The sequence below is a fragment of the Geotrypetes seraphini genome, chromosome 17 (genome assembly GCF_902459505.1).
Source record: "Geotrypetes seraphini chromosome 17, aGeoSer1.1, whole genome shotgun sequence".
Lineage (NCBI taxonomy): Eukaryota > Metazoa > Chordata > Amphibia > Gymnophiona > Dermophiidae > Geotrypetes > Geotrypetes seraphini.
The window spans coordinates 6571051-6594182 of NC_047100.1; the positions used below are offsets into that span (position 1 = coordinate 6571051).

The 23132-nt window shown below is 40.7% G+C and overlaps 1 long non-coding RNA gene across 2 annotated transcripts in view; it reads left to right on the plus strand.

Moving 5' to 3' along the window:
• LOC117351052 overlaps nt 1-23132 on the plus strand; it is a 66946-nt gene that overhangs the window by 41265 nt on the left and 2549 nt on the right. For both annotated transcript variants that reach the window (XR_004537315.1, XR_004537316.1), the window contains exon 3: nt 12755-12861. This is a non-coding gene — a long non-coding RNA (uncharacterized LOC117351052). The remainder of the gene's footprint in view (nt 1-12754; nt 12862-23132) is intronic.

The window sequence follows — 23132 nt, forward strand, 5'->3', positions numbered from 1 at the left end:
TTTAAAAAGCTGCTTCCACACATATGTAAAGGGGGTTTTGTACATGTGGGGTTTTTTTGTTGTTTTTTTTACCTCGCATGCATTTTTAAAAAATATTGCTGCTCCCATTGAACATGATAAACAAATACCCTAGTCCTGCACCTGTTTTTCAAGAGAGTCTAGGTTTGGAAGAGCTTCTTGTAAAATACTATGGAAGTTCTCCATGTCCCAATATGGACATATGAATTCCCATCTCCATGTACAATGTAAAATCTGCCTTCATACGACCTAGTTTCAGAGTCCCCTGAAGCTATGTAGAGGTAACCAGTGTATTACCAACTACATCACGGCTTATATAACAGCGTGTTTAATAAACAAATTATAAGAAAATATAATGACCTGCAATGATATTGGGAAAGGGGAAAAGATGACAACCTATGAACTAAAATTAGCAAAGTGCCATGAATCCTGCATATAATGGTACAGGGATAGTCATATCCTGGTAACTTATGGGTCCGTTTTCACAGGGAACTAGGCAAATAAGAATTCAGCCCTCTAGACCAGGGGTCTCAAAGTCCCTCCTTGAGGGCCGCAATCCAGTCGGGTTTTCAGGATATCCCCAATGAATATGCATTGAAAGCAGTGCATGCGCATAGATCTCATGCATATTCACTGGGGAAATCCTGAAAACCCGACTGGATTGCGGCCCTCAAGGAGGGACTTTGAGACCCCTGCTCTACACTGAACGTCTACAATATTGAGTGATTAAATGTAGCAGTTTTTCACAAGGTGGCTCAGTTTAGCCAGTCACATTCTAGATGAGCCAAGGGTTTGGTTTATAGTGGTGGGGGGGAGGCTCCTGATTAAGATGCCTACAGTCACCTATAATTGGGACGCATGGTTCGTGAATCAGCCCCTAAGAAAACAAACATTAAAAGGACTTTAATGTTTGTCCCCTTCAAGTCTCTTGTTACTAATCAAAGGGCTTGAGGAAACCTTCTGGCTGGCACGTTGGTCTCTGGTCATCTCCATTGTTGCTACCACTATCTCACCTGTGAAGATTGTTCCCTCTGCTTTTGCTTTATTTCGCCAACACGGGAGAGTGCACACTTATACACAGAAATCTGTGCTAGTAGCAGCTGTGTCTTGTGCACAATTCAGCACCCAAAATTGCATGTTCACACTTCTCTGCTCTTTGCTCCAATTACGACTAGACAGATCTGGTTGGGCTGCAGTGGGGCTTCAACAGTAACTCATACAGTTGGAGAGCAAGACCAGTGCCAGCAGACTTTTATGCTCTGTGTCCCAAAAGTGGAAAGGACATATATGTGTTATATCATATGTTTTGAGTTGTTGGAATGTTACTGTACTAGAATACAAGTCTTTGCGTATAATTTTAGCAATACCAATATTTATCCACACACTGGTGTCCCACCATATCTGTATACTGTAGCGTGGCCGTCCCTTAGGCTATGGCAGGGACCGGCACACATCACTGATATAGCCCTGGCGTGCTTCCCTAAGTAGGAGGAAGTCCCTGTATCGGTGGGCTTACCTAGCTTACAGCAGTCAGAATGGCACACAACAGGTAAGCTTTCAAAAACAAACAGAATTTATTTTGCATTCATGTTTGTCTGAAAATTCAAAACAAAATGTGTCCTGGAGTACAACCAACAATTAACCCCCTCCCCCCAAGTTTCTCTCACCTGCCTGGTCTGGTAAAAACCCTGAGTGCTCAGTTCATGTTCCAGGTAAGTTCGACAGTTCAGCACATCTCCCTCTGAGTTTGCCTTAATTTGTACTCATGCTTTTAATGGAACCCTAAAAAACATTGCAAGTACGGTAATTTATGCTCACAGTAAAGTGAAGAAACTGATTTGAAATCCTCACTCATACTGGCTACAGAAGAGAAAGATTACTTTCTCTGCCTCCTCAGACCAATGTCTTTCCAGCTGTCTAACTTTACGTTTGAGTATATTTAACTTAGGAGTAGACCATGCTTCTTTCTTCTCCCTAACTGTCTTAAGGGGTCTTTTACTAAGACACGCTGAATGCTAACGCGTTCATTATATTCTATGGACGCGTCGTGCACTAAATCAGTTAACACGCCTTAGTAAAAGAGGGGGTTAGTTTGGAAAGGAGCGATATCATCCCAACCTTTGCTAGTGTCACTGCCCAAATTTGAAAGTTTTCTTCAGGCGGATTCAAATCCAATTGAGTTTGTGATAAATGAACATCTACCTTATTCCATAAACTCTCTACAGGGATACAACCTCATGTAGTAATGATCGTGCATTATGGCAAATGCAGATCTATAGCCGATATCCAAATTTGCAACCAACTGAGACACTGCTATCAGTCAGTCTTCCCTAATCAAAGCATCCGCCCTGTCGATGTACTTTTGTGTGCACGATGTTGATGGGTGACCAGAACGACCTTCATCAATTACACCTGTTCTTCCTGCTTTAAACCTTTTTAGCCACTCATAAACCTTTCATTGATTCATGGTACTATGTCCTTACTGAGTCAATATTCGATGGTGAATTTTCCCAGGTTTCCCAAAGAAAGCACTCTACTGCACATTGTTCTTCGATGGTGCAACCTTGCAATGGAGCATCCATGTTTCTGACCTCGTGGCTGTCACATGACTAAAGGCCAAGCGCTGAACTGTGCATGGATGAACTCTCCAACAGGCAATGTATGAGTACGTGTGTTGCATTACACTAGCTTGGTTCCGGTTATCATGTAATTTAACGATTGCCTTTACATTTTTGATCTGCCCTCGTACATTTGTCATAGCAGCATATCGAGGGCAATAAATCCAATCCAAACTATGAAAATAAATAATAGAAAAAGAAAATATAACATAGTAACATAGTAGATGACGGCAGATAAAGACCCGAATGGTCCATCCAGTCTGCCCAACCTGATTCAATTTAAAAAATTTTTTTTTTTTCTTCTTAGCTATTTCTGGGCGAGAATCCAAAGCTTTACCCGGTACTATGCTTGGGTTCCACCTGCCGAAATCTCTGTTAAGACTTACTCCAGCCCATCTACACTCTCCCAGCCATTGAAGCCCTCCCCTGCCCATCCTCCACCAAACGGCCATACACAGACACAGACCGTGCAAGTTTGCCCAGTAACTGGCCTTAGTTCAATATTTAATATTATTTTCTGATTCTAAATCTTCTGTGTTCATCCCACGCTACTTTGAACTCAGTCACAGTTTTACTCTCCACCACCTCTCTCAGGAGCGCATTCCAGGCATCCACCACCCTCTCCGTAAAGTAGAATTTCCTAACATTGCCCCTGAATCTACCACCCTTCAACCTCAAATTATGTTCTCTGGTTTTACCATTTTCCTTTCTCTGGAAAAGATTTTGTTCTACGTTAATACCCTTTAAGTATTTGAACGTCTGAATCATATCTCCCCTGTCTCTCCTTTCCTCTAGGGTATACATATTCAGGGCTTCCAGTCTCTCCTCATACGTCTTCTGGCGCAAGCCTCCTATCATTTTCGTCGCCCTCCTCTGGACCGCCTCAAGTCTTCTTACGTCTTTCACCAGATACGGTCTCCAAAACTGAACACAATACTCCAAGTGGGGCCTCACCAATGACCTGTACAGGGGCATCAACACCTTCTTCCTTCTACTGACTACGCCTCTCTTTATACAGACCAGCATCCTTCTGGCAGCAGCCACTGCCTTGTCACACTGTTTTTTCGCCTTTAGATCTTCGGACACTATCACCCCAAGGTCCCTCTCCCCGTCCGTGCATATCAGCTTCTCTCCTCCCAGCATATACGGTTCCTTACGATTATTAATCCCCAAATGCATTACTCTGCATTTCTTTGCATTGAATTTTAGTTGCCAGGCATTAGACCATTCCTCTAACTTTTGCAGATCCTTTTTCATATTCTCCACTCCCTCTTCGGGAGGCCTTAAAAACAAACATGTTAGTTTTGCAATTAGTAAATATACACTGGTATAGTGTACTCATGCATGCAGCCCACAGGGGATAGGTGAGTTTGTAAACATGTATATAATGCATCCATTATACACCTAAAAAACATTAATCCACACATATTCCTAAATCTGCACATTGGGTCAGAGAGATTTTTCGGCAGAACCTGAGTTTCTAAATCCAGTTTTCCAGACAGTTACTGTCTGGCTTCCTGTTATGTCAGAATACATTTAACTCCTCAGGATCAGGGCACTCAGTTCAGCTGCTATGATTTGGGAAAGAGTGTCTTAGGTAAAGCTAATCTCTGTCAAGGTCCCTAGACTTAAGAGAAGCGGGTTTTAGATTACCGAGTACAAACACGTGTGATCCAGGTGCTTTTTTATATAGTTCCACACCTCCCCTGAATCAATTCTGTTCTATCATAGTTAATATAGGTGGCTTTTCCATGGCAACAGTTTCTCAGCTACGCAAGGCCAACCGTTCAATCTAAATACTGTATCTTGGAAAGGATTCACTAACAAACCACAACACACCCTACTCAAATATCATGGTAAAAGGTACCCAAAGTACCTCTATAAACAAAAGCATACACCTGCAATATTTCTAATCAAAACACATAGCACCTTATACTGAACCTATGAATACCATAAGGAATTTTCAATCCAAACAGTAATATCTTGCTAAGAAAGGCCTCATATATATTGCATCGTGGAGGCATGGGGGACATTTAGGAGTTGTATGGCGCAGGCAAAGCCAAGCTAATTTTCTGCTCAAATTATACAAATCTAGAGTTCTCATCCGGGAAGATATGAAAGCTGCTAATCAGGTGGAGAAAGCTTCTGCAAAGGCCAGACAAATGCTGGGTTGCATCACCTGGAGTACTGTGTCCAATTTTGGAGGCCACATTATCAAAAGGATGTGAAGAGAATGGAGTCGATATAGAGAATGGCCACTAGGATGGTCTCAGGATTTAAAGACATCCCATATGAAGAACGCCTGATCAGACTGTGCTTATATTCTCTCGAGGAGCGCAGAGAAAGGGGGGACATGATAGAAGCATTCAAATACATCATGGGTCACATCAAAGTGGAGGAGGAAATCTTTTTTCTAAAGGGTCCCAAGGCGACAAGAGGGCATCCACTAAAACTTAAGGGAGGAAGATTCAATGGTGACACCAGGAAATACTTCTTCACCGAACGGGTGATTGATCGATGGAATGATCTTCCATGCCAGGTGGTCGAGGCCAGTAGCGTGCTCGACTTCAAGAGTCGATGGGACAAACAGGTGGGAGTACTACAGAGTTATGCTCAAACGATAGATACTCCAGGGAAGAAGGGTTCTTGAGTGGGCAGACTTGTTGGCCCGTCGGCCCTTTTCTGCCGTCATACTCTATGCTTCTATGACTGGTAATTCCAGAGGCATGGCGATCCAGAATTTGACCGAATTCTACTTGCTGAAGTCTAGGAGGGTTGGCAGATGATATCAGGATTAGGCGAAGCTTGCCATATTACATGAGGATCCTATGAAGGGAGCTTTGAGGTCTCAAAAGCCCATGTACCATATGAAAAGATAGATCGCAAGATAAACATGTAAACTCTCTTTATACCTTTTCTCAGGCTTGCCACTTATGGGGTTTTTTCCTGTTTAAAAAATCAATAATCAAACAATGACTACACCATACATATTCAATTGGAATTAGAAATAAGTAGGTATCCTGTCAATTGTGTATGTATGCTGTAGTCATTTCTTTCTGGTTTCACATCTCATGTCATTACTTTTCTCGAAATTTCCTGGACCACATAGTCATTTAACACTTTAAATTATAAACAGATTTGATTTTTTTCTGCATACACCTGGCCCTGAATATATTGGGGGTGTATTCTTCATCCTTACGACCTTCATTCCTGGGAATACCAACGGTATCATTCTAGTATTTTAAGGACATTGCATGCACAGCTGGGTATCATCTAGTGACTTGAACAATAACTGTCAATTAAGCAGCTTGATTCAGCGACAGGATGATAGGGTAGAGAACGGAAGTGGAATTGAATATTGTGTTGGAACAGAATTTTGTTTATAAAAGGTCTGACTCAGTACTGAGCTATTAGAAAAGATATCACTCCGCTCCACCATGTCCCAAACGGTTACACAAACCTCTCCTTTTATATTTTCTTATCAATATTTATATCTTAAACATATATACTAAAAATAACATCAAGAAAACACAGGCGGAAATGTCAGAATAAATGTGTTTCCTGCTGTCTGCCAGATACATGATGGGAGGTGGAATGAAATGTGTGAGTATCTTGCAGCAGTCCATTCAACCTGGATGGATACAGAGGGAGTTGAAAAAGAAAGAAAGACATTTCCCTGAAGTCCTTTGCTATGGAATGTCTAGGGAGATGCCCCCTTTGCTGCTGCCCTCCCTGCCTCACCCCCACTGCAGTCCCCTCAGGCCTGTTGATAGAGGGTTCAGTGGTGGGATTAAGATGTCTCCATCACTCCCCTTGGGAGGGAGTAGTGTCCTTGCTGCCTAGTGGAGGAGCAAGAAAACTCCCTGGATGCTGTAGGTCTATTGATGTCTAGTTTCAAAATGACACCTTTGAATCCCTAGCGGTCATTTTTCAGTAACACTGCTAGGGGCAAGGCACCAAATAATAGCGTACGCCTTTATTAAGCGCAGTTCTGATGCGCAGAAACCAGAGGGAGCTTTGGCAGGACGTGCACGTCCTCCCTTGAAGGCCTCACCATGTCCGCGGGGGAGCGGAGCCTTCCAACACAACCTCGATCGACAGGGGCTATTTTGGAAGCCGTACCGGAGCAAGGTGTTCCACCCATGCACCTGCGCTGCGGGGCCAGAGAAGAGCCCGCAGCTGTGTTGGAACAGAGTGAGTCAGCTGAATTGTCGGCTGAGGAATTGAGGCAACAACATGGAATGGAACTTGTGAAAGATTTTCCATCAGGTACTCAGATTTCCGTAGAGGATGCCGGAATGGAAATTACCCCACTGCAAAGACCGAAGGTCTTTAATTTTGAGACTATTTGGAAAGCTATTTCTACTCTGCAACTTTCCTTGGACAATCAGATACAAACCCTCTCCTCCCACTGTACACTGGTTCTCAGAAAATGTAGATATTAAAAACAGACTTTCAACTTTGGAAAATAGATCTTCAGATTATGAGACCAGGCTCAATTCATTGGTGAAAGACAGTGGGAGTTTAAATTTAAAACAGGAGACGTTGGAGAATGCTGATAGAAGGTGTAATCTCAGGATTATAAATTTCCCTAAAGCATTTTTTAGTTAATGCTCAGGATATGTTTAGAAGATATGTATCAGAGGTTTTGAAGCTTCCAGCGGCCTCATATCCACCTTACTATTTGTCTGAGAAGAAAAAGAAAGAGTCCTAACCAGCAGATGTTGTCTGCAGACAGTTCGGACTTAACTAATTTCCTAGAGATCAGATACTGAGGCACCAGTTCCAGTGCAATTTGCTATTGATTCTGACAGAGAATGGTTACTTAAATTGTTTTTTTTAAGCATAGAGATACTCTGTTTATGAAACATAAAATAAGAATGGATCTAGGTTAACCCAAAAGAGAAGAAAGCAATTTTTGTTATTAAGGCCTCATGTAGTGCAATTATTCATTCTGAGATAAGATATGGTTGTTGTTTTTTTAAATAGCCTCAACAGTTATCTACATTTATTGCTGGTAAAGCACAAGGGGTAACAAGTACCCCATGAGAATTGACTTCATTATGTTCTAGGAATATTTCCAGAACTGCTTCAATCTCCTTTATTTTCCTCAAAATTATTACCAGTTCGGCCTTTCTTTTAGCTCCTTTGCCCAAGATTGTGGACTAATAGTTACGATGTAGGGATTTATTTTCCTTGATTACTATACATTGGAAGAACAAAATGGTTCTTAGAAATTTGATTTCTGACTACATTGTATAATTTTTGTTGACTGATCTGTCATTGTAAAATGAAAATTACATAAATAATTTTTTTTTTTTTTTTTTTAAAGGGAAAAGTGTACTTAGCTGCCACTTATCTAGTATCATTTCCCCAAGAAATTCCCAATGTTTTTGGCTAAGGATCAACCTCCTCACAAAAAGCAGCTTACTCAGGAATCTGTCTCCCCTCTCTGTCGACTCTGCCTGCCAGATTTCCTGTTTGCATGGGTCTCTTGGTACTGGTCTGACAGACTTTAAATGAACTAGTTCCAGGGAAAAATGAATTCAAGCAAAAATCAAAGTCCAGGCTAAACAATGTTCTTCAAAAACATTTCACATGGGATGTTTCTTTCAGTATATAAAGAGCAAAGCTCCCTGAGGCATGACAAGGATCAGATTTAAGATTTTGGCACCCAAACACAGGATCAGAGAGTGGGGTAAGCTACCCCCTCCCCCCTTGGCACTAAATACAGTCTGTGCCCACACACCTTTGTTGAGGCTAAAATGTCTTACATGCCACAAGATGTCTAAAGGAGTTACTGGATGTGACTTTTCTGAGGAAGTTTCTAAACTAGTATACTGACAATCCCTGAGAAGACTATTTTCCCTTCAAAATGAATTATGAGGAAATCAACTCATTAAACGAATGGAAAATAGCAGTTCAAGAAGCTGCTTCGCCCTTCTCTGCCCCTTGAAATAGAACAAAATTATTTGTCAAAGACAGTTTAGAACATAGTTTAGCATTTAAAGTCTCTGTTTAATATTTCATATTAAATCAGAGCACAGCTAGCGGTTAATTTAAATCTCTGAATACAGACTCAAGGACCTCCCGTATGAGGAACGGCTGGATAAATTGCAACTGTACTCATTCGAGAAACGTAGAGGGAGAGGTGACATGATCGAGATGTTCAAATATGTCACGGGCCGTATTGAGGTAGAAGAGGATATCTTCTTTCTTAAAGGATCTTCGGCAACAAGAGGACATCTGTTGAAACTCATGGGTGGGAGATTCCATAGTGACACCAGGAAGTATTTCTTCACCGAAAGGGTGGTCGACAATTGGAATAGTCTTCCAATTCAGGTAATTGAGGCCAGCAGCGTGCTGGATTGTAAGAGAAAATGGGATAGGCATGTGGGATCGCTTCAAGGAAGAAATTAGGGGGTGGGTTAGTAGAGTGGGCAGACTTGTTGGGCCATGGCCCATTTCTGCCGTCATCTTCTAAGTTTCTATGAAATGCTTAGTTGTAGGCACATAGGGAATCATATCAGAATAAAATGTCACAGAAGCAAGAATTTAAGAGGACCCAATCCACATTATCAGCTTTTTTCCATCTGCCCTTGAAAATTGAGTTCATGGTAAATACATTGGTCTACACATCCCAAGAGGGAACGACTGAAGCAGTGCACTATACCATCAACAACAACAAAAAGCCTCTTACAATAAAATAGCATATAACAAAACAACCACTTAACCATAGCTATTGAAGCTGAGATGTAAATAATGACACAGGGCACAAATGTGCTGATTCACAGCAAGAAACTTTCACAGAATCCAAAGTCAACTTGATTTTCTCAGAAAGGAGATGGATGCTCCGTAAAGGAATGTTGTTTACAAGTGGGTTTTTGCCAAACCATGCTGAAGCTGGCCAACTCCTATGTAAAGCATCTCAGCTAGAATCCCACACATGTGGAAAAGAAATGCGAGCAAGACGTCTGTTTACCAGGAAAGAAAATCCTAATGCAGAGCAGAAAAAAAATGGGGTCAATTGAGTTTACACTATTAAGAGTGGTATTGCATGGAGTGCTGTTGGTGGTGGTTGGTGGAGGCAAGTGATATCCTTTACAGCAGGGCTGCCCAAGTCCAGTCCTCGAGATCTATTGGCGAGGAAAAGACCCCCTAAAAGAGCTAGGCATACCATACAAACTTTCAATCACTGGTCAAAAAAATCTCTTTCTTACCACTTGTTCAATATTTACGTTGGAATGTTAACACAAACATTTTAATGTTTTAACATGTATGCGTGCCTTGCAGGTGGCTCAAAATTCAATAACACTGCTACAGTTATTTTATTTGATATACCGCCATTATTAACAACAAAAAGTCAAATCAAAGCGGTTTATGAAAGATAAAAGTCAAAGGGAAATACTTTTAAAACAACAATAAAATAAACACAACAGGGAAATGTGTGGGATTGGAAAATTTGAGCATGTTACAAGACATTATAAGCTCCTTTTACTAAGCTGCGCTGGCGGTTTTAGTGCACGCTACAAGGCTGCGCATGCCAGACGCTAATGCCTCCATAGAGCGGGCGTTAGTATTTTCTGTGTAGCGCGGGGGTTAGCAGCGCTAATCTTCAGCGCCCGTTAAAAACGCTACCGCAGTTTAGTAAAAGGAGCCCTTTATTGCGATGTACTGGCTGACTATGGAGTTTAGAGTAAAAGATAAACTATTTCTGATGGTTTATTTGAGCTTTGATCAAATGGCGCCCAGGTATTTATAATAATAATAATAACAGTTTATATACCGCAGGGCCGTGAAGTTCTATGCGGTTTACAATGGTTAAAAGATGTTACAAATTAAGTAGAATTAACAAAGTTAGAAGCTAGTTATTAACAGCGCTAGAGATCAGTTATTGTGGAGTAGGATTGTACAGGTTAGTTGCCTAAATACTTCAGGAACAGATATGTTTTTAGGTGTTTCCTAAATTCCCCATAAGAAGTAGGCGTGAGCAATTGTTCCAGATCTTTGCCCCATAGTGCCGCTTGATGTGAGAGAAGATGTTGATGGTGTTTTTTAAATTTACATCCTTTAGCTAGTGGGGAAACAAAATTTGAGTGTGAGCTTCTCTTATTGATGTGATTGTCTGGCATTGTATGTCCCAACGAGACAATTAAGATCTTCCACACAGGCAAAAGCCTCCACTATGAGCATACGAGGAAAAGTGTGTTCTCTTGTGTAGGGCCTATGGAGTGGAATCGATTACCTGTGTATTTACGACAGTTGAAAGATCTGCAGGAATTTAAGCAAATGTTTAAAAAAAACTACGCTTTGCATCGTGAAATATGTCACTTCATGTGATGTAACAACTTAATCAGTCGATAGGAAGCTATGGACTCTGTACCGTCAAGTAGTGCGATAGCTTTGTTAATTGTTTCCTATGTATTTTAATTGTTTTACTGTGTATGTACATTTTGTAACCCGCCTTGGATAAAGACGGGCTAGAAATGATAATACACTAAACTAATATTCAAATATTGTTTTTAAACAATACACTCTATATCACAGGTGTCAAAGTCGGTCCTCGAGGGCCAGAATCCAGTCGGGTTTTCAGGATTTCCCCAATGAATCTGCATGAGATCTATTTGCATGCACTGCTTTCAATGCATATTCATTGGGGAAATCCAGAAAACCCGACTGGATTCCGGCCCTCGAGGAGGGACTTTGACACCCCTGCTCTATATCTTGTTGAACAGCAGCATTCAAAATGGGAAACTTATTTGCTGGCTCAGCTGGTTGCACTGGGACCAGCTACTATGTGTACCCCTCAGTAAATCATATGGCTTATGCTGGGAAACCCCTCCTGAGGAAGCTTAGATTAGCGAATTGGATGGCTCCGTTGAGCCAGCCACTAAGTTTGGTCGAGGAAATTCTAATTACTTTTCATTAAGAAGACTTTTGGATCTATTCATTGATCTGCACCACTTTTGCCTCAAGATCATCGTTTCCATAGCTCTCGTCTTTTGCTTTGGTCTAGCATTTAAGATCCCCATTTTGAGTGCTATTATCAACATTTGACCCTGGGCAAATCACTTAGGCCCAAATTCTGTAACCAGCACCTAATGGTAGGCACCAACTACCTCGGCTTTAGAAAATTACTGAAAACCCACCTCTTCCACGGCCAGGACCCTTAATGCCCCTTCTTAACTAACCAAAACCTCACCCCCCCCTTGACCTATTCTTCCCTACTTCTTCCAACCTTATCTACTTCGTTGTCCGCAACTTTGATCAATTGGTATTGAACCGCTTGTAACTCTGTTTAATTGATGTGAACCGCCTAGAACTCCCTGGGTATGGCGGTATACAAAAATAAAGTTATTATTATTATTATCTATCTAAATTGAATAACAAGCTCAATTAAGCTTTTTAATCAACACTAATTGAAACTTAGGCGCCTATCAAGAAAGAGCAATTCTGTAACAAGGCGCCTCTAAAAATCTAGGCGGCCTTAAAATAGGCATTATGTATGTTAGGCGTGGCGCCTTGTTATAGAATCGCTGCTCTTAAGCATGCTTAAACACTAGCATGGGCATCTAACTTTTAGTTGTGCCTAGAGCTGGCCTATATATTGGGCGCTTCCAAAATAGGTGCCCAAATAGGTACCACTCAGTGCGATTTACTAAACAGCACTCAATTTTACTTGAATCATGCTGAATGGTGCCTAACTTGGTGCCTACCTTTTGGGCGCTTCTTATAGAATTTGCCCTTTAATCCCTCCATTGCCCCAGATAGCTTGCGAGCCCAGCAGGATAGACAGGAGAAAAGTGCTTGAGTACCTGAATAAATTAATGTAAACCTTTCTGTGCTCCCCTGGGAGAATAGTATAGAAAACTGAATAAATTAATAGTGTGAAACGTTTCTGGTAACCAGAGCTGATACTATGATGTCATAATGCCTCATTCCACCAATAAGAGCCTTTCTTTTCCCCATATCGTTAGGGAATTACTCTCCTGCCCTCTGCTCCTCTAGGGCATCTTTGCCTTTATTAGGGCCAATAGATCGCCATTTCCAGCTTTTAACATCATCAACGTTAGGGAACAGGACAGTTCCATCTTCTCTTACTGCATCTCTCTCCTCAGGCGAACCATCCCCGCCTCTTCAACCAGCAATTAATTCAACTGGGAGTTCTGTTCCTGCTCTCGAAGAGGAGACAGCTTCACCTCCAGTACAAATATCTTTACCAAATGTGAGTACGGACATACAACAAACAAACAAATATATCTTCTCAGGGAATGAAAACTTTGACCCCTGTCCGTATGGTGATAGAGTCAAGTCAAGACTCTATACCTAATGACAAAGTAATTTCTCTTAATGATGTCTGGTTGGTTGTAAATAGGATAGTCCTCATTACAGAACACGGTTACCAATCATCTGTCAATTTTCATCCGATATAAGAGTTAAAGTAAATGAACAACAAAATCAGTTATCTTCACTTACAGTTAGATCAGAAAAAGTAGATAATTCTGTGGAGGTTTTACAAAAAACTGCTTTCTTTAATATCAAAGATAACTTATCCTTACATAATCAATTGGAAAAGATGGAGAATTTGGCTAGAGCAAAAAATCTTAGGTTTCTGAATTTTCCTATATCACATTATTTGGCACCTTTGGAACTCCTGAGGGATGTCTTACAATATAATCAGGTGGAATTATTTACTCCTGATAACTTATATTACATCCCCAGGAGTTGTAAAGAAACTGGTGAAGAAGGAGAATTGGATAAGATTATGGCTCCAGATAGTTTAAATAGTTCCCAGTTTCTAGAATCTTCTAAAGATGTGATTACTAAAGGAACAACCTTGTTGGTAACATTTAAAACTGAAATTGAAAAACAACTTATACTTAAATTGTATTTTGTGAACAAACAAGCCTTGTTTTGCGAACAACAGCTAATGATTTACCCTGATGTGTCAAGACAGACACAACATAGGAGAAAACCTAAAGTTATAGCTGTGGGAGCTACTTTTCTTTTTAATTCCCTTGCAAATGTGTTGTAAATTATAAAGCCGATAAATTTGTTTTTGTAGATCCGACACAATTGCAGAATTTCTTGATTGATAAGGTTTCACTGAAAGTTTCAGATACTAATGTAATTGTTGAAGAAGGTTAAGGATGAGTGTATTTTGTTTCCTATATAGTTTTTACTTTCTGTGCTAAGCGGCTCTTGTCTTGGCATAAGTCTTAATTTGAATTTTAAGGTTTAAAAAAAAAAAAATTGTTTCTTTTTTGCTTTTCCTGGTTTTTGTTATTGTAACAAATATTAATAAAATAAATAAATAAATAAAAGCCAACCTCATCAGTGATGTCACAATGGCTTGATTGTCCTAGACTTGGCTCACTTTTACCACATTTTGATTTCTAGACTGGTGCAATGGTTAAAGCTACAGCCTCAGCACCCTGAGGTTGTGGGTTCAATCCCTGTGACCCTGGGCAAGTCACTTAATCCCCCCATTGCCCCAGGTATATTAGAAAGATTGTGAGCCCACCAGGACAGACAGGGAAATATGCTTCGAGTACCTGAATAAATTCATGTAAACCATTCTGAGCTCCTCTAGGAGAACAGTATAGAAAATTGAATAAACAAATACTCTCTCTAATATCCAATAGACTTTATATGTGTAAAAATATTCATACTTTAAAATGCACATGCACTTATACGCAAAATTGGAAGGAGGGGAAGATAAACACATGCTTCAAATGCTGGCCCCTAGAAGTCATAATTGCACACGTGCAAACGTTGAAGTGCTGCCTCTTTGCCTAACTCCCAATGCCAATATCCAGCTCTCAGAGCAGGCCATAAACAAAGCTTCAGGAAGCAGAGTCTTGTCTGCCAATTGGGTAGTAACATCACAGTGGGGTGCGCAAGCTTCTTTCGCTGTCTTAGTTCCTCTGATCTTCTGCCAACTTGATCTAGAAATTAAGATGTGCTAGGAGACCGTGTGCTCTATTAAGTACATGCATCGTGCCAGAGAAAAGTGCAGGAGAGCCAACAGATAGCCACTAGAATTTTGGGGGACTAGGGACTGCTTGGAAAAAGGAGGGAGGAATCATGTATTTGATATACTTAGGGTTACCCGGACAGGGTTTCAAAGCCCGGCACTTTGCTGAACTTTAAAATCATAAGTGTTCGAGGCTTATGCACAGGCACAGTGACAAAACTCGTGGGGACGGGATGGGGAAATTGAGTTCCTGCAGGGATGGGGACAAATTTGTCCCCGTGTCTTTCTCTAGTGCAGAGTTTAGCGGCTTTTATTGGTAACAACAACATGACTTTTCTCCCTTGTCTTGTGCACTGCTTAGAAAAAAGCTCTCTTTAAATCAGTCTACTGATAATTCTTCAAGCCTGGCTTGCTCCAGGTTCTGAGATTAAAATTTATGCTTACCATGCAAATAATAATAATAATAATAATAATAATAATTTTATTCTTATATACCGCCATACCCAGCGAGTTCTAGGCGGTTTACATTAAATTAGATTAGGATCCGCATAGACTTGTAGATTTACAACAAATTTATAGGATTTACAACAACTGTAGCCAAAACTTGGCAGATGAAAAGGGAAATTTGCAACAAGTTTAGCCAACTTCGTAGATGAAGAGGGCAGAATTACAACAAATTAATCGGATTTACAACAGATTTGGTCAGACTTGAAGGAAGTGGGAAGGAGAAGCAGGGGGAGATAGGAGCTATCGTGAAGGAGAAGAGTCGGGTAGGGGGCCTTGAGATTATCTGAAGGGTCAGTTAAGGGTTTTGTTTGCTGAAAAGGTGGGTTTTGAGTGATTTTCTGAAGTCGAGGTAGGTGGGGGCCTCGAGTATCATTTGGGCTAGCCATGGGTTCATCTTGGCTGCTTGGAAGGCGAGGGTTTTATCAAGGAATCTTTTGAGTTGACAAAGCTTTGGCGAAGGGTATGCGAACAGCTGAATTCTGCGGGATTTCTTGTTGGTGCAGTGAAGATTTAAGTGGGGAGTGATGTATCTTGGCGAAAGACCATTTATCGATTTGTAGCATATGCATGCGAATTTGAAAAGAACTCTGGATTCGAATTGCAGCCAGTGAAGTTGGTTGTAGTATGGGGAGATGTGTTCCCATTTCTTCAGGCCATAGATGAGGCGAATGGCGGTGTTTTGGAGCTCCAAATCACAACTGTAGAGCAAGCCTACAGAAAGAAAAAAAAAAAAAAAAAAGCAGCAATGTCACGAAGTTCATCTACTCCTGCTGGAGCTTCTGACCTTTGACACCAGCTTTCTTAGAAACCGTCACCCAAGGACAGTTCCAACAACTGCTCCGCATGACACAGATTTAAAAAAAAACAAAAAAACAGAAAGATAACAATAAGAGCAAGAAACAGTTTGAGGTTTCTCAGCCAGGAAAAGAAAATTAAGAGTACCGAGGAACCACTAGTAATCTCCTCTAAAGCATTTCATTCGTGTGCCAGGAATTATTAGAAAAGGGATGATAAGACTAAGAATGATATAATTCCTCTGTATTGCTCCATGGTGTGACCTCACCTTGAGTACTGCGTTCAGTTCTGCTTACCGTATCGCAAAAAAGATATAGCAGCATTAGAAAAGGTTCAAAGAAGAGCGATCAAGATGATAAAGGGGATGGAACTCCTCTCGTATGAGGAAAGACTAAAAAGGTTGGAAAAGAGACGTCTGAGGGGAGAAAGGACTGAAGTCTACAAAATCCTGAGTGGTATAGAACGGGTACAAGTGGATCGACTTTTTACTCCAAAAATTACAAAGACGAGGGGATACCCAATGAAGTTACAGGGAAATACTTTTAAACCCAATAGGAGGAAATATATGTTTCACTCAGAGAATAGTTAGGCACTGGAATATATTGCCAGAGGATGTGGTTAGAGTGCTTGACTAGCTGATTTTAAAAAAGGTTTGGTCAAGTTCCTGGAGGAAAAGTCCATAGTCTGCTATTGAGAGAATGCCATTGCTTGCCCTGGATTGGTAGCATGGAATGTTGCTGCTATTTGGGGTTTTGCTGAGCGCTTGTGACCTGGATTGGCCATCGAGGAGATGGGATATTGGGCTAGATGGACCATTGGTTTGACCCAGTATGGCTATTCCTGTGTTCTTATGTAGGGTACATGATATGAAGTCGGTCCTTATGGCTGTTTAGTGATTTGTGTTTTGTGTGTTATTATGTATATGTACAATTGTTCCCCACCAAGAATGGTAGATTGCACAAGTTATAATTTTTTTAAATAAATACATGAAGTTCCAGAATAGCAGACTCTGAAGCAACAGAGTAGTTGATTCCTAGAATACGCTTCCAGAGGAGGTGGTAGAGAAAACCCCAATAATGGAAGTCAAAAACACATTGGATAAATACAAAGAATCACAGCAAAAAAATCAATCAATCAATCATACTCCATGTACCCTGGCTTTAGAATGAGATTCATTACTATCAAGTTATGTACAAAACAAACTTATTTGGAGATAATTGCCCTACAAGAGGATGGAAAAAAAAAAGCACTAAAAGCTTCCGTTTAAATGATAAATTGGCATCTGCAATTCTAAGAACAGCAGCTCCAATCATAACCATCTTGCTGGGTAAACTGAACAGGTCACGTTGATCTTTAGCTACTATCATTTATGATGTTCTAAGACCAAAGCTGTTGGATCACGATTTACAAGGTAAATCTCCTTTTAGAGTGGTTCATGAATAACTAGGTTAGAGCTTCCCAAGCCAGTCTCAGATTGTTTTCAAGTTATTCATAAGAAATATATATGTATTGGAAACAGAATAGTGTTCAGGAGGATGAGAATCAGGGAAGCCAGGGTTCAAACCTTGTCTCTGCTCACAAGCCTATGGTACCTCATTTGTAATTTGCCCCGAGTTTGGATTTACAAAGGCAAATTATTTATTTATTTATTTAAAATTTTTCTATACCACTTAAGAACTAAACAGTTCACGTGAACATAATAATTATGACAAACTAAAACCTTAATATCAACAGGGGGGAACTATCGTTTCTTTTCCAAAGAACTGCCAAGTCATAAGAATGAGGTGACAAACAATTGGGTTTTTAGCTGTTTCTTGAATTGAAACCAAATAATATCACTCTCAAATTAGCATCGTCCCACTTTGAGGATCATAAAGCTTTGTTTTCATATTGCGCACAATGATTGCGAGTTGAAATAGATAAAGGAGTTCATCTATCTTAACGCGCAATCACTGTGCGTAATATGAAAACAAAGCTTTATGATCCTCAAAGTGGGACGATGCTAATTTGAGAAACTGAATACTGGCAATCATTCTTTATTTAAAAAATTTATTACCTGCAACATCCACCAGTTCTGTGCCAGTTACAATAAAAACATAAATAATAAAAATTATATATGAGATATTTACTATAGATCACCCTAACTGTGAATTCTGTAACAGCAGTTGTACGCACAACTGATATTGCAGAATATTAATGAAGTCCATATGTCTGCACCTAACTTTAGAAGCAAGCATTTATTCAAACTGAAAAAGTGGTGCAAATGCTTGAACCTAGGCAATTATGTTCAAACATTTTTATTGAAGGAACAAAATAAAATACATTCATATTATACATAAAGATATTCCTTACAAATAATTTCACAAATTTAAAATTCCAATCCATATAATATATAAAAAAAAAATCATAAATACTATCATTCCTCCAAACATTCTATATAACAAACCATAATCCCCCATTATCACCCCCTCTCCCTCCCTCCCCTTCCCCCCTTCCTCCATTCCCTTCTCCCTTCCCTCCCAAGATGAAGAACCTAGGCAATTAGACATGTAAATACCAGTATTCTATAACCTGCACACATAACTGCATAAGGTTAAAGTTTGCTTTATGTTTTGATACTTGGTGCTCTTGGACATTTCCCCCTTTAATGTGGGCTTGATTTCATTTGATTTCTTTGTATAACAATCTAGGACTGCTATTAAAGATTTCTTATTTTCTTTATGTCATTGATATGGAAAATACTAATAAAAAAAATAAAATAAAATAAATTTTATTTACATAGTTCATAGAAGACATTATGACTCCACTCTAGGAAGATTATATGGTAAGACATGGGAGGTAACTCCACACCTCTTGCCAAGAACACAGACCTTGATTCCCCTTTAAGCAAAGGCAGGCTGCTAGTAACCTACTTTAGTGGTCTGAAAACAAATATTTTGCAAAATCCAATCACTGTGTGAAAGATTGCATCAAAACCAAAACCAGCTGTTACTCTCCAAGCGATCCCTTCTTCTGGCCTCAAAAGCTGAAGCAAAATTTCACAGCAGTTGAAATGGTGTCTGTCTCTGGGGCTAGGAAGATGCGGTTGTATACTTTGCTTAATAAGTAACTTGAATTCTAAATTGGGTGTAGTTCTTCCAATCCATACCTGATTCTCATGGTGGTTCAACTGCGTACAAAGGCCCAAGCTGAAATTAGAAGATTCCAACAACAACAACAAAAAATAAATAAATACAAAAACAAGCAAAATAATATTATTTCTTTATTGGGGAATATTATCATGATGGGATGGATGCACCAAAGATGGTTTACAACAGGTATAACAAAACAAACTAAAACAAAAAAAAAAACAATCCAACTGGTCTGCAGTTAAAAAAAACCAGTCACAACAAACAAAGAGAAACTCCAGACAAGAGTATAAGATGCAGGCTAAGTTTATTAAAACAAATATATGTTGTTTGTATAAAGGTAGTGACACTAACCGCAACATATACATTGTTTCTTTTAATAAACTTAGCCTGCATCTTATAACAAGACAAACTTACATTGTGTTAACAGTTTAACAATAGTTACAATCATAGGCAGTGGAATGCTTTTTTGTTTAGGGTATGTGTGTGTGTGATCAAAAGCTCTGAAAAGTGTTCATCTGCCAAAGTGTGCATCATTGCACACTGAAAATACGAGACCTGCAGTAAATAATGCATATGTTTCTGTGTCAATACTTAATATACCTGCATGTAGGGAGAGGAGAGACATGATTGAGACGTTTAAATATATCACCGGACATATCGAGGTGGAGGAAGATATTTTCTTTCTCAAGGGACCCTCAGCCACAAGAGGGCATCCGCTCAAACTCAGGGGAGGGAAATTTCATGGCGACACCAGGAAATATTTCTTCACCGAAAGAGTGGTTGACCATTGGAACGAGCTGCCGGTGAAGGTGATCGAGGCCAACAGCGTGCAATATTTTAAGAGTAAATGGGGTAACCATGTGGGATCCCTAAGAGGGTAGAGTTAAGGAGATGGGTCATTAGGAGCGGGATCTCTAGGAGAATAGACTAAGGGGGTGGGTCAGCAGAGTGGGCAGACTTGATGGGCTATGGCCCTTATCTGCCATCATTTTTCTGTTTTTTTTCTATGTCTTAAGCATGAAATGTCATGTATTTTAGATAGTTCCTCTAATCCAGTGTCTCTCAAAATTGTTCCAGGCAGAGGGGGCAGCTAGATGAAAGGAATAAAGTCTGGAATTGGCAGTGGAGGAGAAGGGTAACGCTAAGAGTGACTTATCTGAGGAACAGAGTTCTCTGGGATGTGGATAAGGAGAGAGAAGCGAGGAGAGATTTTGAGGGGCAGCAGAATGAACACACTTGTAGGCCAGCAATAAGATCTTGAACTGTGTGTGATGGCAGATAGGGAGCCCGTGAAGTGGCTTAAGGAGAGGGGTTTGTAGAAGATGAGTCGTGCAGCAGAGTTTTGCACAGATTGCAAGGGGAGAGAGGTGACACTGCGGGATACCAGTTAGGAGTAGATTGCAGTAATACAAACAAATATTGACTTGTTTTTTTTAATGTGTACATCTCAGATTAAGCCCTGTTTAATATAAAATGTACCCTGAACTAAATGCAACATTGTTTGACCCAGCAGAAGTCTGGAAAGCATGTAGAATTTGCCTTACTTATTAATCTTCAGCAGCTGGTTTGCTGACAGTTCTACATTTTCAGTGTCCTTGCATTGGACTTTGTCAGAGTGACAGCTTTTGGAAAAACAATAGCTGATGGAGCTAAACTCTTCTGTCTAATAAACTCCTCACAGGAGCCCATATTATTATCTAAGATAATAATACCCTTAGCGCACATGCGCACTTCAATTTTTGTGGCTCCGTGCGTCCGTCGCTCTGTGGTGCGCACATTGGGAGCCGACATCGGGGAGAGAAGGAGGCGGCGGTGGCGGCGACCGAGCTACGGAGCTAGGGGAGGGAAGGCCACAACTACTGCCACTCCGTGGTCGCACAGCCTTCTCCTCTGCCTCCACTCTCCCCTCTGGGTGAATTTCCGGGTCGAGGATGAGGATTTGTTGGAGGCTGGTGGTGCTGCCGCAGAGGGGGTGGGATGGGCTGGGGGGGCGGTCAAAGGAAGGGGAGCGGGGTGCAGGCAGGGAACGGGAGAGAGGGAAGGAAAGAGACAGACAAGACAGCAGCCAAGGAGAGAGAGAAAGAGATAGAAAGACAGACAGCGGCCAAAGAGAGAGAGAGAGACAGAAAGACACACAGGCAGCGGCCAAGGAAAGAGAGAGAGAGAGAGAGAGAGACAGAAAGACAGACACACAGCGGCCAATGAGAGAGAGAAAGAGATAGAAAGGCACATAAACAGCGGCCAAGGAGAAAGAGAGAGAAAAAGACAGAAACATACACAGACAGCAGCCAAGGAGAGAAAGAGATAGAAAGACAGACAGACACAATGACAGAGGCCAAGAAGATAGAGAGACAGACAGCGGCCAACAAGAGAGAAAGAAACAGAAAGACAGACAGTCACACAGCGGCCAATGAGAGAAAGAGACAGAAAGGCACATAAACAGCGACCAAGGAGAAAGAGAGAGAAAAAGACAGAAACATACACAGACAGCAGCCAAGGAGAGAAAGAGATAGAAAGACAGACAGACACACAGACAACGGCCAATGAGAGAGAGAGAAAGAGACAGAAAGGCACATAAACAGTGGCCAAGGAGAAAGAGTGAGAAAGAGGCAGAAACATACACAGACAGCGACCAAGGAGAGAGAGAGAGAGAGAAAGAGACAGAAAGACAGACACACACCAGCCAATGAGAGAGAGAAAGAGACAGACACATAAACAGCAGCCAAGGAGAAAGAGAGAGAAAGAGACAGAAACATACACAGAGAGCGGCCAAGGAGAGAGAGAGAGAAAGAAAGAGACAGAAAGACAGACAGACACACAGCTGCCAACGAGAAAGAGACAGAAAGACACAGACAGCGGCCAGGAGAGAGACAGACAGACAGCGACCAAGGAGAGAGGGAGAAAGAGACAGAAAGACAGACACACACAGAGAGCGACAGAGGGAGACACACAGAAAGACAGCGGCCAAGGAGAGAGGGAGAGACAGAAAGACAGGCAGACAGCAGCCAAGGAGACAGAGACAGAAAGACACACAGACAATGGTCAAGGAGAGACACAGAAAGAAAGACAGACAGCGGCCAAAGAGAGAGAGAGAGAGAGAGACAGAAAGAAAGACAGCGGCCAATGAGAGAGAGAGACAAAGAAAGACAGACAGACACATCTATTCTAGCACCCGTTAATATAACGGGCTTAAAGACTAGTATTAAATAAAGTCCAGTAGATCATTAACTGTACAAATGTTGCCACCTTATGGCCTATATCCATAACTGCAATTCGTACAGTTTTCAAGGACTAACTAGATAAGGTCAAAAATATTCTTATAAAAACAAAGTAAAACTTATCTTATACAAGTACATTTTCTTTAAAACTTACTGTGGATTTGATGCTTGATTTCATCTGCTTTTTCCAGCAAAATTCAACCCCCACAAAAAAAATATATATGCACCTCAACTCCTGCCCTGAAAAGCTTGGCCTCAGGAATGCTTTTTTTTCTGAGGGTGGCTTAAATTACAAATATTTAACACAAAAACTTTTAGTAGTTCCAAAGAGAGAAAACATTTCAAATAGTCAAAATTAATAAAATAAGCATTTTCTACTTGTAAACATCACTTTGAAAAGGGTCTTTTCCATGGTTACACCTCCTTCCCAATATCCATTTACTTGTACTAATCTAATTCTTGGATTTATATACAGTGTCATCTCCCCAAAAGGAACTCAACTCGGTTCACATAAAAACCAATAATGGAAGTAACTGTCAATCTTAGTTGACCATTTTCTGCAACCTTTTGTGAGCAACACCTTTTCCTATGTAAGGGACTCTACAGATTTTTTTAAATGTAAACTCCACTCTGTGGGTCTAACAGATCACAATGTATGGTTAGTAACACTCAATGTTCAGCCTTCATATACAGTTAGACCCCTTGGTGAGGCAGTGGAGGTCCTGAAGAAGTACCTCGACTTAAGAGAGCAACCTGCAAGAATTCCGTCAGCCATTTTGATTCAGTTGGCAACCATTGTGATGTGTGAAAATTTCTCTCGCTTTGGAGATAAGTACTACAAATATGCCTCGGGGGTCGCAATGGCTAC